At 37.8% G+C, this 17,142-nt stretch overlaps 1 non-coding gene across 1 annotated transcript; it reads right to left on the bottom strand.

Annotated features, from left to right (window-relative positions):
- Window positions 1–917: 917 nt before the first annotated feature.
- LOC112713761 (small nucleolar RNA R71) lies at window positions 918–1,025 on the bottom strand. The gene has a single exon (XR_003158722.1). It is a non-coding gene; the product is annotated as a small nucleolar RNA R71 (small nucleolar RNA).
- Window positions 1,026–17,142: the final 16,117 nt, after the last annotated feature.

Here is a 17,142-nt window from a genome sequence, read left to right as displayed (position 1 = left end):
AATCACATCTTTTTAAAACTAATCATATCTTCTTAACCACATCTTTTTCAAAATAGTTTCAATCAAATCTTTTTGATTTCTAATTTCAGAATTTTTTTTTCTTTTCCACTTTCATTTTTTCGAAAATTAAGTAATGTTTTTCAAAAATATTTTCAAAATCTTCCACTTAATTTTCGAAAATTACTTCCCTCCTTCTCACATCCTTCTATTTATGGACTAACACTATCCCTTAATGCAAAATTCGAACTCCATCTTCTTTGATAAGTTCGAATTTTCTACTTCTGTCTTCTACTCTTCTTTTCCTCTGACACTTCAAGGAATCTCTATACTGTGACATAGAGGATTCCACATTTTCTTGTTCTCTTCTCTTTCTTATGAGCAGGAGCAAAGACAAAGGCATTCTTGTTGAGGCTGATCCTGAACCTGAAAGGACCTTGAAGAGAAAGCTCAGAGAAGCCAAAGCACAACTCTCTTTAGAGCACCTAACCGAATTCTTCAAAGAAGAAGAACACATGGCAGCAGAAAACAACAACAATGCCAACAATGCAAGGAAGGTGCTGGGTGACTTTACTGCACCTACTCCCGACTTCTATGGGAGGAGCATCTCTATCCCTGCCATTGGAGCAAACAACTTTGAGCTTAAGCCTCAATTAGTTTCTCTAATGCAACAGAATTGCAAGTTCTATGGACTTCCATTGGAAGATCCTCATCAGTTTTTAGCTGAGTTCTTGCAAATCTGTGACACTGTCAAGACTAATGGGGTTGACCCTGAGGTCTACAGACTGATGCTATTCCCTTTTGCTGTAAGAGACAGAGCTAGGACATGGTTGGACTCTCAACCCAAAGAAAGCCTGGACTCTTGGGAAAAGCTAGTCAATGCCTTCTTGGCAAAGTTCTTTCCACCTCAAAAATTGAGTAAGCTTAGAGTGGAGGTCCAAACCTTCAAACAGAAGGAAGGAGAATCCCTCTATGAAGCTTGGGAAAGATACAAACAATTAATCAGAAAGTGTCCTTCTGATATGCTTTCTGAATGGAGCATCATAGGTATTTTCTATGATGGTCTCTCTGAACTATCCAAAATGTCTTTGGATAGCTCTGCAGGAGGATCTCTTCATCTGAAGAAGACGCCTACAGAAGCTCAAGAGCTGATTGAAATGGTTGCAAATAACCAATTCATGTACACTTCTGAAAGAAATCCTGTGAACAATGGGACTAGTCAGAAGAAAGGAGCTCTTGAGATTGACACTCTGAATGCCATACTGGCTCAGAACAAAATATTGACTCAACAAGTCAATATGATTTCTCAAAGTCTGTCTGGAATGCAAAATGCACCAAGCAGTACTAAGGAAGCTTCATCTGAGGAAGAAGCTTATGATCCTGAGAACCCTTCAATAGAAGAGGTGAATTACATGGGAGAACCCTATGGAAACACCTATAATCCTTCATGGAGGAATCATCCAAATCTTTCATGGAAGGATCAACAGAGACCTCAACAAGGTTTCAATAACAATAATGGTGGAAGAAACAGGTTTAGCAATAGCAAACCTTTTCCATCATCTTCTCAGCAACAGACAGAGAGCTCTAAGCAGAATACCTCTGACTTAGCAACCATGGTCTCTGATCTAATCAAAACCACTCAAAGTTTCATGACTGAAACTAGGTCCTCCATTAGGAATTTGGAAGGACAAGTGGGTCAGCTGAGCAAGAAAATTACTGAACTCCCTCCTAGTACTCTCCCAAGCAATACAGAAGAAAATCCAAAAGGAGAGTGCAAGGCCATCAACATGGCCGAATTCTGGGAGGAAGAAGAGGCAGTGAACGCCACTGAGGAAGACCTCACTGGACGTCCACTGGCCTTCAATGAGTTCCCCAATGAGGAACCATGGGAATCTGAGGCTCAAAATGAGACCATAGAGATTCCATTGGACTTACTTCTGCCATTCATGAGCTCTGATGAGTATTCTTCCTCTGAAGAGGATGAGTATGTCACTGAAGAGCAAGCTGCTAAATACCTTGGAGCAATCATGAAGCTAAATGACAAGTTATTTGGAAATGAGACTTGGGAGGATGAACCCCCTTTGCTCACCAAGGAACTGGATAACTTGTCTAGGCAGAGACTGCCTCAAAAGAGGCAGGATCCTGGGAAGTTTTCAATACCTTGTACCATAGGCACCATGACCTTCAAGAAGGCCTTGTGTGACTTAGGGTCAAGTGTAAACCTCATGCCCCTCTCTGTAATGGAGAAATTAGGGATCTTTGAGGTGCAAGCTGCAAAAATCTCACTAGAGATGGCAGACAACTCAAGAAAACAAGCCTATGGACTTGTAGAGGATGCTCTGGTCAAAGTTGAAGACCATTACATCCCTACTGATTTCATAGTCCTAGAGACTGGGAAGTGCATGGATGAATCCATCATCCTTGGCAGACCCTTCCTAGCCACAGCAAAGGCTGTGATTGATGTTGATAGAGGAGAGTTGATCATTCAAGTGAATGAAGAATCCTTGGTGTTTAAGGCCCAAGGATATCCCTCTGTCATCATGGAGAGGAAGCATGAAGAGCTTCTCTCAAAACAGAGCCAAACAGAGCCCCCACAGTCAAACTCTAAGTTTGGTGTTGGGAGGCCACAACTAAACTCTATGTTTGGTGTTGAACCCCCACATTCAAACTCTAAGTTTGGTGTTGGGAGGTTCCAACACGGTTCTGAGTATCTGTGAGGCTCCATGAGAGTCCTCTGTCAAGCTAATGACAATAAAGAAGCGCTTGTTGGGAGGCAACCCAATGTTTTATAATTAACTATTTTCTTTTGTTATTTTATGTCTTTTGTAGGTTGATGATCATAAGAAGTCACAAAATCCATGAAAAAAGCAAAAACAGAATGAAAAACAGGAAGAAAAACAGCACACCCTGGAGAACGCACCCACTGGCGTTTAAACGCCAGTGAGGTTAGCTGGTGGGCGTTTAACGCCCAGTCTGGCACCATTCTGGGCGTTTAACGCCAGAAAGGGGCACCAGACTGGCGTTAAACGCCAGAGAAGGGCAAGATGCTGGCGTTAAACGCCAGAAATGGGCACCAGCCCGGCGTTTAACGCCAGAAAAGGCACAAAACGTGATTTTGCATGCCATTTGGTGCAGGGATGACTTTTCCTTGACACCTCAGGATCTGTGGACCCCACAGGATCCCAACCTACCCTACCACTCTCTCTCTTCTTCACCAATCACCTCAACACCTCTTCCCCAAAAACCCCTCACCTATCAAATCCCATCTTTCTCTTCACCACTCACATCCATCCTTCATAAAACCCCACCTACCCCACCATTCAACTTCAAACCACTTTCCCACCCAAACCCACCCTCAAATGGCCGAACATCCCTCTTCCCCTCTCCTATATAACCCCTCCTTCACTCCTTCATTTTCACACACCTTAAACAGAATTTCTCTCCCCTTTGGCCGAATACAAAGCCATTCCCTTTCTCCTCATTTCTTCTTCTTCTACTCTCTTCTTTCTTCTTTTGCTCGAGGACGAGCAAACATTTTAAGTTTGGTGTGGTAAAAGCATTGCTTTTTGTTTTTCCATAACCATTTATGGCATCCAAGGCCGGAGAAACCTCTAGAAAGAGGAAAGGGAAGGCAAAAGCTTCCACCTCCGAGTCATGGGAGATGGAAAGATTCATCTCAAGGGTGCATCAAGACCACTTCTATGAAGTTGTGGCCTTGAAGAAGGTGATCCCTGAGGTCCCTTTTTCACTCAAAAAGGGTGAATATCCGGAGATCCGACATGAGATCCGAAGAAGAGGTTGGGAAGTCCTTACCAACCCCATTCAACAAGTCGGAATCTTGATGGTCCAAGAGTTCTATGCCAATGCATGGATCACCAAGAACCATGACCAAAGTGTGAACCCGAATCCAAAGAATTATCTTACTATGGTTCGGGGGATATACTTGGATTTTAGTCCGGAGAGTGTGAGGGTGGCGTTCAACTTGCCTATGATGCAAGGAGATGAACATCCTTACACTAGAAGGGTCAACTTTGATCAAAGGTTGGACCAAGTCCTCACAGTCATATGAGAAGAGGGCGCCCAATGGAAGAGAGATTCAAGAGGAAAGCCGGTTCAACTAAGAAGGCATGACCTCAAGCCCGTGGCTAGAGGATGGTTAGAGTTCATACAACGCTCAATCATTCCCACTAGCAACCGGTCCGAAGTTACCATACACCGGGCTATCATGATCCATAGCATCATGATTGGAGAAGAAATAGAGGTTCATGAGGTTATAGCCCAAGAACTCTATAAGGTGGCGGACAAGTCCTCTACCTTGGCAAGGTTAGCCTTTCCTCATCTCATTTGTCACCTCTGTTATTCAGTTGGAGTTGACATAGAGGGAGACACCCCTATTGATGAGGACAAGCCCATCACTAAGAAGAGGATGGAGCACACAAGAGACCCCACTCATCATGAGATCCCTGAGATACCTCAAGGGATGCACTTTCCTCCACAAAACTATTGGGAGCAACTAAACACCTCCCTAGGAGAGTTGAGTTCCAACATGGGACAACTAAGGGTGGAGCATCAAGAACACTCCATCATCCTCCATGAAATTAGAGAAGATCAAAGAATCATGAGGGAGGAGCAACAAAGACAAGGAAGAGACATTGAGGAGCTCAAGCACTCCATAGGATCTTCAAGTGGAAGAAAGAGCCGCCATCACTAAGGTGGACCCGTTCTTTGATTTCCTTGTTCTTTGTTCTTCTGTTTTTCGAATTTTATGCTTATGTTTATCCATGTTTGTGTCTTGTGATCATTAGTGTCTTAGTGTCTATGCCTTAAAGTTATGAATGTCCTATGAATCCCTCACCTTTCTTAAATAAAAATGTGCTTAATTGATAAAAGAAAGAATTGCATGAATTTTGAATTTTATAACAGTTTAATTATTTTGATGTGGTGGCAATATTTTTGTTCTTTGAATGTATGCTTAAACAGTGCATATGTATCTTGAATTTGTGGTTTATGAATGTTGGCTCTTGAAAGAATGATGAAAAAGGAGACATGTTACTGAGGATCTGAAAAATCATTAAAATGATTCTTGAAGCAAGAAAAAGCATTTCTATTCAAAAAAAAAATCAAAAAAAGAGAGAAAAATCGAAAAAAAATATATAGAAATAAGAGTTGTGATCCAAGGCAAATAAGAGTGTGCTTAAGAACCCTGGACACCTCTAATTGGGGACTTTAGCAAAGCTGAGTCACAATCTAGAAAGGTTCACCCAATTATGTGTCTGTGGCATGTATGTATCCGGTGGTAATACTGGAAGACAAAGTGCTTTGGGCCACAGCCAAGACTCAGTAAGTAGCTTTGTTCAAGAATCATCATACTTTACTAGGAGAATCATTAACACTATCTGGATTCTAAGTTCCTAAAGAAGCCAACCATTCTGAATCTCAAAGGATAGAGTGAGATGCCAAAACTGTTCAGAGGCAAAAAGCTAAAAGCCCCGCTCATCTAATTAATACTGATCTTCATAGATGTTTTTGGAATTCATTGCATATTCTCTTCTTTTTATGTTATTTGATTTTCAGTTGCTTGAGGACAAGCAACAATTTAAGTTTGGTGTTGTGATGAGCGGATAATTTGTATGCTTTTTGGCATTGTTTTTCGTATGTTTTTAGTATGATATAGTTAGTTTTTAGTATATTTTTATTAGTTTTTAGTTAAAATTCACTTTTCTAGACTTTACTATGAGTTTGTGTGTTTTTCTGTGATTTCAGGTATTTTCTGACTGAAATTGAGGGACCTGAGCAAAAATCTGATTCAGAGACTAAAAAGGACTACAGATGCTGTTGGATTCTGACCTCCCTGCACTCGAAGTAGATTTTCTGGAGCTACAGAAGCCCAATTGGCGCGCTCTCAACGGCGTTGGAAAGTAGACATGCTGGGCTTTCCAGAAATATATGATAGTCCATACTTTGCCCAAGATTTGATGGCCCAAACCGGCGTTCAAAGTCACCCTTAGAAATCCCAGCGTTAAACGCTGGAACTGGCACCCAAATGGGAGTTAAACGCCCAAACTGGCATAAAAGCTGGCGTTTAACTCCAAGAAGAGTCTCTGCATGAAAATGCTTCATTGCTCAGCCCAAGCACACACCAAGTGGGCCCGGAAGTGGATTTTTATGTCATTTACTCATTTCTGTACACCCTAGGCTACTAGTTCTCTATAAGTAGGACCTTTTACTATTGTATTTGTAGACTTTGGTAGCTATCTTCATTTTTATGCTATCTTAGATCACTGGGAGGCTGGCCTCACGGCAATGCCTAGACCTTGTTCTTATGTATTTTCAACGGTGGAGCTTCTACACACCATAGATTAAGGTGTGGAGCTCTGCTGTACCTCGAGTATTAATGCAATTACTATTGTTCTTCTATTCAATTCCGCTTGTTCTTGTTCTAAGATATCACTTGTTCTTCAACTTGATGAATGTGATGATCCGTGACACTCATCATCATTCTCACCCATGAACAAGGTGACTGACAACCACTTCTGTTCTACAAGCAACCAAGACTCTAGTGAATATCTCTTGGATTCCTGATTGCACGATGCATGGTTGATCGCCTGACAACCGAGTGCTCGTCTGACAAACGAGCCAACCATTCCGTGAGATCAGAGTCTTCGTGGTATAGGCAAGAACTGATGGCGGCATTCAAGAGAATCCGGAAGGTCTAACCTTGTCTGTGGTATTCTGAGTAGGATTCAATGACTGAATGACTGTGACGTGCTTCAAACTCCTAGCGGGCGGGGCGTTAGTGACAGACACAAAAGAATCGATGGATTCTATTCCGGCCTGACCGAGAACCGACAGCTGAATTCCGTGTGCTGTGACAGAGTATATGCAATCGTTTTCACTGAGAGGATGGGAGGTAGCCATTGACAACGGTGAAACCCTACACAAGCTTGCCATGGAAAGGAATAAGAAGGATTGGATGAAGACAGTAGGAAAGCAGAGAGACGGAAGGGAAGGCATCTTCATGCGCTTATCTGAAGTTCCTACCAATGAATTACATAAGTATCTCTATCTTTACCTTTGTGTTATTTTCGTTCATCACCCATATACATTTGAGTTTGCCTGACTAACATTTACAAGATAACCATAGCTTGCTTCAATACTAACAATCTCCGTGGGATCGACCCTTACTCGCGTAAGGTTTATTACTTGGACGACCCAGTGCACTTGCTGGTTAGTTGTGCGAAGTTGTGTAATGCCATGGTATTGAGCTACCAAGTTTTTGGGGTTCATGTCCGGGGATTATGAGAGTTGTGAAAAGTATTGTTCACAATTTCGCGCACCATGAATGCTCACCATATGTTTGATAAAATGCTAACACTAGTTATGGAGTAAAAGTTTTCACTTGGCTTAGGGTTTGAATCATTAGGAAAACTTGAATAGTGGATGTCAATTGTTGATTGAGAATTGATTGTTTGATATCCACTTTTTCTAGCTTGAACTAGTACATCAATCTTCAAAAACACAACAAAAGCTTCCTAATTAATAACATGCATTCTATAGTAATTCCAAGGGAGGATGACTCGGGAGATTAATACTCTTGATTGTAGATTGTAGAATTGTTTGATGCGAGATTTGAGTGTCGATTAGACTATACTCACGATTGTATTCACTATTAAATTCTATATCGACATACAAAATTTCGTTTATCACTCAGCTTTTGAGGAGGAAATAATTTGGCTAAGAAAGCCGTAACCAGCTTATCCCAAGAGTTCAGGCTATCTCTAGGTTGAGAGTCCAACCATATTCTAGCTCTATCTCTTACAGCAAAAGGGAAAAGCATAAGCTTATAGACCTCGGGATCAACTCCATTGGTCTTAACAGTATCACAGATCTGCAAGAATTCAGTTAAGAACTGAAAAGGATCTTCTGATGGAAGTCCATGAAACTTATAATTCTGTTGCATCAGAGAAACTAATTGAAACTTTAGCTCAAAATTGTTTGCTCCAATGGCAGGGATTGAGATGCTTCTTCCATAGGAACTAATTGTTCGGCCATTACTTCTTTTTCGAGATTCTCTGTAAGGTTTTCTCTGGATTGTTGTGCTTTAGCTTCTCTTAGCTTCTTCTTCAGAGTCCTTTCAGGTTCAGGATCTACTTCAACAAGAATGTCCTTGTCCTTGCTCCTGCTCCTATGAAAAAGAAGAGGACAGAAAAGAAGAGGAATCCTCTATGTCACAGTATAGAGATTCCTTTATGTGAGTAGAAGAAGAAAAGAATAGAAGAAGGAGAAGAGAAAAATTCAAACACAGAGAAGAAGAGAAGGTTTGAATTTTAAGATGAAGAGAAGTGTTGGTAAATGAATAAAATAAATAAAAAGAGATGAGAGAGAGAGAGAGAGAGGGAATTTGAATATTAACTAAAAGAGAAGAAAAATATTTTTGTTTTTGTTTTAAAAATTAGTTAGTATTCGAAAATTAAGAAAAGGAATAAAATAAAAATTAAAATTTGAAACAATTGGTTAATTAAAAAGATTTTTGAAAAAGAGGAAGGTGATTTTCGAAAATTAGGGAGAGAAAAGTAGTTAGGTGGTTTTGAAAAAGATAAGAAATAGTAGAATAAACAAAAAGTCAATTAGTTAATTGAAAAAGATTTGAAAATCAATTTTGGAAAGATAAGAAGTTAGAAAAGATTTTGAAATTGATTTTGAAAAAGATATGATTTGAAAAAGATATGTTTGAAAAGATATGATTGAAAAGATATGATTGAAATTTATTTTGAAAAAGATTTAATTTTTAAAATCAGAATTAATGACTTGACTCACAAGAAATCAAAAGATATGATTTTAAGATTTTAAGTTTGAATTTTTCTTAACAAGAAAGTAACAAACTTGAACTTTTTGAATCAAGACATTATTGTTAGTATTAATTTCGAAAAATATGGGGTAAAAATAGGAAAAAGATTTTGAAAAGTTTTGAAAAAGATTTTTGAAAATTTTTGAAAAGTAAAGGAAAAAAATGACAAAGATTTGATTTTGAAAAATATTTTGAAAAGATAAATTTTTGAAATTGAAATCTTGACTTGACTAACAAGAAACAACTTATTTTAAAAATTTTTGACTAAGTCAACCCAAAGATTTCAAAAATTATGAGTAAAATAAGGAAAAGATTTTTTTTTGAATTTAATGAGGAAAGAGAAAAAAAATGACTCAACACATAAAAATTTTGGATTAAAACAAATGATGCATGCAAGAACACTATGAATGTCAAGATGAACACCAAGAACACTTTGAAGATCAAGATGAACATCAAGACTTATTTTTTGAAAAATTTACAAGAAAAGAAACACATGCAAGACACCAAACTTAGAAATTTTAAACTTTTGACTCTAAAAATTTGAAAATGCATATGAAAAACAAGAAAAGACACAAAACAAGAAAATATGAAAATCAAACAAGGAGACTCATTAAGAACAACTTGAAGATCATGAAGAATGCAATGCATGAATTTTCGAAAAAATTTTTTAGAAAAATTAAAACATGCAATTGACACCAAACTTAAAAATTGACACTAGACTCAAACAAGAAACACAAAATATTTTTTGGTTTTTATGATTTTATTTAATCTTTTTGGATTTTTCAAAAATTATTTTTAGAAAAACAAAAAAGAAGAAAATTTTTGAAAGATTTTGAAAACTTTTTGAAAATAAAATAATGGTAGAAATAAGAAGAAAATTACCTAATATGAGCAACAAGATGAACCGTCAGTTGTCCAAACTCGAACAATCTCCGGCAACGGCGCCAAAAACTTGGTGCACGAAATTGTGATCTCAATGGCGCCAACAACTTGGTACGCACAATTGTAATCTCAACTCTTTTTCACAACTTCGCACAACTAACCAGCAAGTGCACTGGGTCGTCTAAGTAATAAACCTTACGTGAGTAAAGGTCGATCCCACGGAGATTGTTGACTTGAAGCAAGCTATGATCATCTTGTAAATCTCAGTCAGGCGGATTCAAATGGTTATAGAGCTTTGATAATTAAAAGATAAATAAAATATAAAATAAAGATAGAGATACTTATGTAATTCATTGGTGGGAATTTTAGATAAGCGTATGGAGATGCGTTTGATAAGTAATTTGAATTCTCACTGCAGCTACCAAACAGCTTCCTAGACCCATTCAATTGAGCTCTACACCAACCCTTGCGTTTAAACTTAAAGCTTCCAACCATAATGAACCTTGCAGGACAATTCTTACCACTGACCATCTTCCTCTTACTCTTAATGCCACAAAGAACTCTAAGTTAACCATCCGTCTCCAGTAGCCCATATTCAAGTAGGATTAGAAAGCTAAGGGATATGAATTTTACCCACTTGAATGTTGTGAAGAATGATGGCCACTTAGGGGGAGGGGTCTCTAATAACTTTGGCAAGGTGATTTCAAGCTCCACTCCCTTGTGCTCTTTGACAACTTCCACCTCTTTGCAAACTTCTTTGATTTCAATCTCTTCCTCTTGGTAGCTTTCTTCTAATTCAAACTCTTCTTTATTACTTACCAAGGGCATGGGAGGTTGTGCTTCTTCTTCTTTAATTTCCATATCTTGATTAACCTCTTCCAAGTCTTCAACTATGATATGCCTTGGAGGTTGTACACCCTCATCAGCATCAATTTCAATCGCCTTGGAAGGAGGCTCTATGTCTTGACATTCCCATAGAGGTTCAGCATCTCCTAAGTCTTCAACCATTTCTTCTTCTTCAATAATTCCGGCTTCCTCCACTTGTTTCAGTACAAATTCATGCTCTTCACTGTCCACCGGAATTTCTAATGTCTCCTTCATGCTACGTTCTTCATTAGATTGTCCACATAAAGCCACGGGGGTTCCATGAGTGTCCGAACGTCGGGAAGCCAATTGATTTATTGCTTGATTCAACTGATGAAGGGTTGCCTGAAATCGATCCATTGTTTCCTTGAGACGATTCGTTGATTCTTGTTCCGCTTGGGTATCATAAGTAGGACCATGAGGCTCTTGGATTGATGGATATGGATATGGTGCATGTGGAGGTGGTGGTTCTTGGGAGTAATTGGGTTGGAATTGGGGTGGTTCTATATATGGTTCATATGGTTCATAAGGTGATTGGTGTGGTGGATACGGGTTAGGGTCATATAGAGGTGAATGGTGGAAAGGGGCTTGTGAGTATGGTGGTCCAAAGTCATGTTGAGGAGGGGGTTCATAGGCATATGGTGGTGGTTGTTGATAATCAAAAGAGTGCTCACCATAGCCATTGCCTTGATATGCATCACAGAATGGTTGTTGATAGTTCATTGGAGGTGGTTGTTGCCATGAGGGTTGATCAAATCCTTGTGGCTCCTCCCATCTTTGATTGTCCCAACCTTGATGCATGTTCTCATTGTAATATCCTCTTCCTGCAACATAATTGTAACCAGACTCATAGCCAAAGGGGTGAGAGTTCATAGTAGTATGAGAAAATTAGAAATAAAAACTAACAAAAAGAAAATATTTTGAAAAAGATAATATTTTTGAAAAAAAAAAGATAAGATAAGATTTTGAAAAAGATATAATTTTTGAAAAAAGGATAAAATAAGATTTTGAAAAAGATATGATATTTTTTTTGAAAAATATTTACAATAACCAATAATAAGGCACACGTTTGCAATTCCCCGGCAACGGCGCCATTTTGAAGAACTGAAGATTGATGGTTTAGAAGTTATAGTAAACTCTCGTTGTAAGTATAGTTACTAAACCAAGCAATCAACCTTTCTTACAAACGTTTTGTTTGTCACTTAAGCAAACCAAATAAAATTGATAACCGAGTATTTAAACCTCGGGTCGTCTTCTCAAGGAATTGCAGGGAGGTATGTTCTTATTATTGGTTATGAAGATTGTAAATCGGGGTTTTAAAGATGAGGAACAAGTAATTTAAATGGCAGGTAAAATAAATAAATAACTGTAAAATAAACTTTTGGCAAGGTATGAGAAATTTGAAGTCATATCCTAGTTATCCTTATCAATGATGATGAAAATTAGATTTTTCTCCCACTATGTTAACTTCTAACTATGAAGGTAAGTTAAGTGGATGAATTAATTCAAATCCTCAAATTCCAGTCTTTCCTTGGGAAAAGTTAGAATTATTGGATCTCGAATTAATCCTTGAAGAATTCCAATTTTTAATCAACAATGAGTTTGACAACTCAAGAGTTACCAATTAGTCAACCAAAGCCAAAAGGGAATAAAATCTACTTGAATGAAAATAATTTGGATAGAGCCCAAGCATCAATAACATAAATTAGAGAAAACAATCATAAGTCTGAAATACCTCAAATTATATTAAATAGAAAGTCAGATTGAATATAGAAATCCATAAGCTAAATTGGCAACATCAAATAATCAACTAAAGTGATAAATAAAAGTAGAAAATAAATTAAAGGAACATTGAACCTGTGATGAAGAAGTTGAAATCCTAATCCTAATCCTAATCCTAAGAGAGAGGAGAGAGCCTCTCTCTCTCTCTCAAAACTACATCTAAAACCTAAAATTGTGAGTTATGAAAGCATAATGAGTCTCTGCATGTTTCCTGACTTTAATCTGTGTTTCTGGGCCTAGGTTGAAATGCGGCCCAGAATCTCTGTCAGCGACTTTTGTAATTTTGCAGATCACGCACGTCACGCGTCCGCGTCGTCCACGCGATCGCGTCACTCAGCGTTTTTCGTACCACGCGTGCGCGTCGTCCACGCATTCACGTCGTTCGTGCAGCTTCCAATCCGCGCGGTCGCGTCAGGCACGCGAACGCGTCACTCTGATTTCTTCCATTTCGCGCAGTCGCGTGAGCCATGCGACCGCGTGACTTCTCGCTGGTCATCTCCTCAATTCCTTGTGTTCCTTCCATTTTTGCACGCTTCCTCTTTATTCTCTAAGCCATTCCTGCCCTATGAAGCCTGAAACACTTAACACACAGATCAAGGCATCGGATGGTAATAAGAGAGGATTAAGATTAGCTAAATTAAGACCAAAGAAGCATGTTTTCAATCATAGAACTAAACTAGGAAGGAATTGTAAAAGCATGCAAATCTTATGAATAAATGGGTGAAAAGCTTGATAAAACCACTCAATTAAATACAATATAAACCATGAAATAGTGGTTTATCAGCGTTATTCCTTCTGAATCTCTGCTTTCCTACTGCCTTCATCCAATCCTTCATACTCCTTTCTATGGCAAGCTGTATGTTAGGGGGATCACCGTTGTCAATGGCTACCGTCCGTCCTCTCAGTGAAAATGGTCCAAATGCGCTGTCACCGTGATGAGCGGATAATTTATACGCTTTTTGGCATTGTTTTTATATAGTTTTTAGTAAGTTTAAGCTACTTTTAGGGATGTTTTCATTAGTTTTTATGTTAAATTCACATTTCTGGACTTTACTATGAGTTTTTGTGTTTTCTGTGATTTCAGGTAAATTCTGGCTGAAATTGAGGGATTTGAGCAAAACTCTAAAGAAGGCTGACAAAAGGACTGCTGATGCTGTTGGAATCTGACCTCCCTGCACTCGAAATGGATTTTCTGGAGCTACAGAACTCCAATTGGCGAGCTCTCAACGGCGTTGGAAAGTAGACATCCAGGGCTTTCCAGCAATATATAATAGTCTATACTTTATTCGAAGATTGACGACGTAACTTGGCATTGCACGCCAAGTTCATGCTGCTATCTGGAGTTAAACGCCAGAAAAACGTCATGATCCGGAGTTGAACGCTCAAAACACGTCATGACTCGGAGTTCAACTCCAAGAGAAGCCTTAGCTCGTGGATTGATCAAGCTCAGCCCAAACATACACCAAGTGGGCCCCGGAAGTGAATTTATGCATCAATTACTTACTCATGTAAACCCTAGGAGCTAGTTTATTATAAATAGAACTTTTTACTATCATATTATCATCCTGGATTGTATTTTGAATCCTGTGATCACGTTTTGGGGGCTGGCCATTCGGCCATGCCTGAACCTTTCACTTATGTATTTTCAACGGTGGAGTTTCTACACCCCATAGATTAAGGGTGTGGAGCTCTGCTGTACCTCAAGTATTAATGCAATTCTATTGTCTTTTATTCAAATCTCTCTTATTCTTATTCCAAGATATTCATTCGTACCTAAGAACATGATGAATGTGATGATAAGTAACCCTCATTATCATTCTCACTTATGAACGCACGTGATTGACAACCACTTCCGTTCTACATGCAACCGAGCTTGAATGTGTATCTCTTAGATTCCCCAACAGAATCTTCGTGGTATAAGCTAGATAGATGGCGGCATTTATGAGGATCCGAAAAGTCTCACCTTGTCTGTGGTATTCCGAGTAGGATCCTGGGAATCCAGAAAGTCTAACCTTGTCTGTGGTATTCCGAGTAGGATTCCGGTAATGAATGACTGTGACGTACTTCAAACTTGCAAGTGCTGGGCGTTAGTGACAGACGCAAAAGAATCAAGGGATTCTATTCCAGTAGGCGCAGGAACCAACCAGTGATTAGCCGTGCTGTGACAGAGTGCGTGAGCTTAGTTTTCACTGCGAGGATGGGATGTAGCCATCAACCATGGGTGATGCCTCCAGACGATTAGCCATGCGAGTGACAGCCGCATAGGATCATTTTCCCGAGAGGATTGAAAGTAGCCACCGCTGATGGTGAACCCCTATACACAGCTTGCCATGGAAAGGAGTAAGAAGGATTGAGTTGAAGCAGTGGGAGAGCAGGCGTCCTTGAGCCATACAGTATCTCCATTCGCTTATCTGAAATTCTCACCAATGAATCTGCATAAGTACTCTATCCCTTTTATTATTTATTTTCTTATTTCTATTTTCAAAAACCCATAAACCAATTTAATCTGCCTAACTGAGATTTACAAGGTGACCATAGCTTGCTTCATACCAACAATCTCTGTGGGATCGACCCTTACTCACGTAAGGTTTATTACTTGGACGACCCAGTACACTTGCTGGTTAGTTGAACGGAGTTGTGAATTCAACTGGTGCCACAATAATGATTTCATACAAGTATAAAAGAATATGGATCACAATTTCGTCCACCAAGTTTTTGGCGCCGTTGCCGGGGATTGTTCAAGTATGGACAACTGACGGTTCATCTTGTTGCTCAGATTAGGTAATTTTCTTTTCAAAAATCTTTTTCAAAAATTTTTCTTTTCTTTTTCGTTTATTCCAAAAATGTTTTCCGAAAAAAAAATTAATAAAAATACAAAAAATTAGAAAATCATTAAAATAAAAAATATTTTGTGTTTCTTGTTTGAGTCTTGAGTCAATTTTTAAGTTTGGTGTCAATTGCATGCTTTTAAAAATTTTTCTTGCATTTTTCGAAAATCTCATGCATTCATAGTGTTCTTCATGATCTTCAAGTTGTTCTTGACAAGTCTTCTTGTTTGATCTTGATGATTTCTTGTTTTGTGTCTTTTCTTGTTTTTCATGTGCATCTTTGCATTCATATTTTTCATGCATTAAAGATATCTAAGTTTGGTGTCTTGCATGTTTTCTTTGCATCAAAAATTTTTCAAAATTATGTTCTTGATGTTCATCATGATCTTCAAAGTGTTCTTGGTGTTCATCTTGACATTCATAGCATTCTTGCATGCATTCATTGTTTTGATCTAAAAATTTCATGCATTGCGTATTTTTGTTGTTTTTCTTTCTCATAATTAAAATATTCAAAAATAAAAAAAAAAATATCTTTTCCTTATTTTCCTCCAAATTTTCAAAATTTTGGGTTGACTTGGTCAAAAATTTTCAAAATTAGTTGTTTCTTACAAGTCAAATCAAAATTTCAATTTTAAAAATCTTATCTTTTCAAAATCTTTTTCAAAAATCATATCTTTTTCATTTTTTTTATAAATTTCGAAAAATTTTAAAAATCTTTTTCAAAATATTTTCAAAATCTTTTTCTTATCTTTATATCATATTTTCGAAAATTAGCTAACAATTAATGTGATTGGTTCAAAAATTTGAAGTTTGTTACTTTCTTGTTAAGAAAGGTTCAATCTTTAAGTTCTAGAATCTTATCTTGTAGTTTCTTGTTAGTTAAGTCAATTTTAAAATTAAATCTTTTATCTTTTATCTTATCTTTTTCAAAAAAATTTATCTTTTTCAAAGTTTGATTTCAAAATATCTTATCTAACTTCTTATCTTCTTATCTTTTTCAAAATTTGATTTCAAATCTTTTTCAATCAACTAACTAACTTTTTGTTTGCTTCTTATCTTTTTCAAAACCACCTAACTACTTTTCCCTCTCTAATTTTCGAAAATATCTCATCTCTTTTTCAAAAATTCTTTTTGTTTTAAATTTTAATTTTAATTATATTTTGTCTTTAACTTTCGAAAATTACTAACCCCTTTTTCAAAATTATTTTCGAAAATTTCTCTTCTCTTCTCTTCTTCTATTTAATTATTTATTTACTAACACTTCTCTTCACCTCTCTTCATCCAAAAAATCCGAATCCATCCTTCTTTTTTCTTATACCCCTTTCTTTTTCTACTAACATAAAGGAATCTCTATACTGTGACATAGAGGATTCCTCTTTCTTTTCTTGTTTTCTTCTCTTTCATATGAGCAGGAACAGGGAAAAGGGCACTCTTGTTGAAGTTGATCCAGAACCTGAAAGGACTCTGAAGAGAAAATTAAGAGAAACTAAATTACAACAATCTAGAAACAACCTTTCAGAAATTTTCGAACAAGAGAAGGAGATGGCAGCCGAAAATAATAATAATAATGCAAGGAGAATGCTTGGTGACTTCACAAAGCCAACGTCCAAGTTTGATGGAAGAAGCATCTCCATTCCTGCCATTGGAGCCAATAACTTTGAGCTTAAGCCTCAACTAGTTGCATTAATGCAACAAAACTGCAAGTTTTATGGACTTCCATCTGAAGATCCTTATCAGTTTTTAACTGATTTCTTGCAGATCTGTGAGACTGTAAAGACGAATGGAGTTGATCCTGAAGTCTACAGACTCATGCTTTTCCCTTTTGCTGTAAGAGACAGAGCTAGAATATGGTTGGATTCACAACCTAAGGATAGCCTGGACTCCTGGGATAAGCTAGTCACTGCCTTCTTGGATAAATTCTTTCCTCCTCAAAAGCTGAGC

Source organism: Arachis hypogaea, chromosome 9 (assembly GCF_003086295.3).
Source record: "Arachis hypogaea cultivar Tifrunner chromosome 9, arahy.Tifrunner.gnm2.J5K5, whole genome shotgun sequence".
NCBI classification, from domain to species: domain Eukaryota; kingdom Viridiplantae; phylum Streptophyta; class Magnoliopsida; order Fabales; family Fabaceae; genus Arachis; species Arachis hypogaea.
This window is presented reverse-complemented; position numbering and strand designations above follow the sequence as displayed.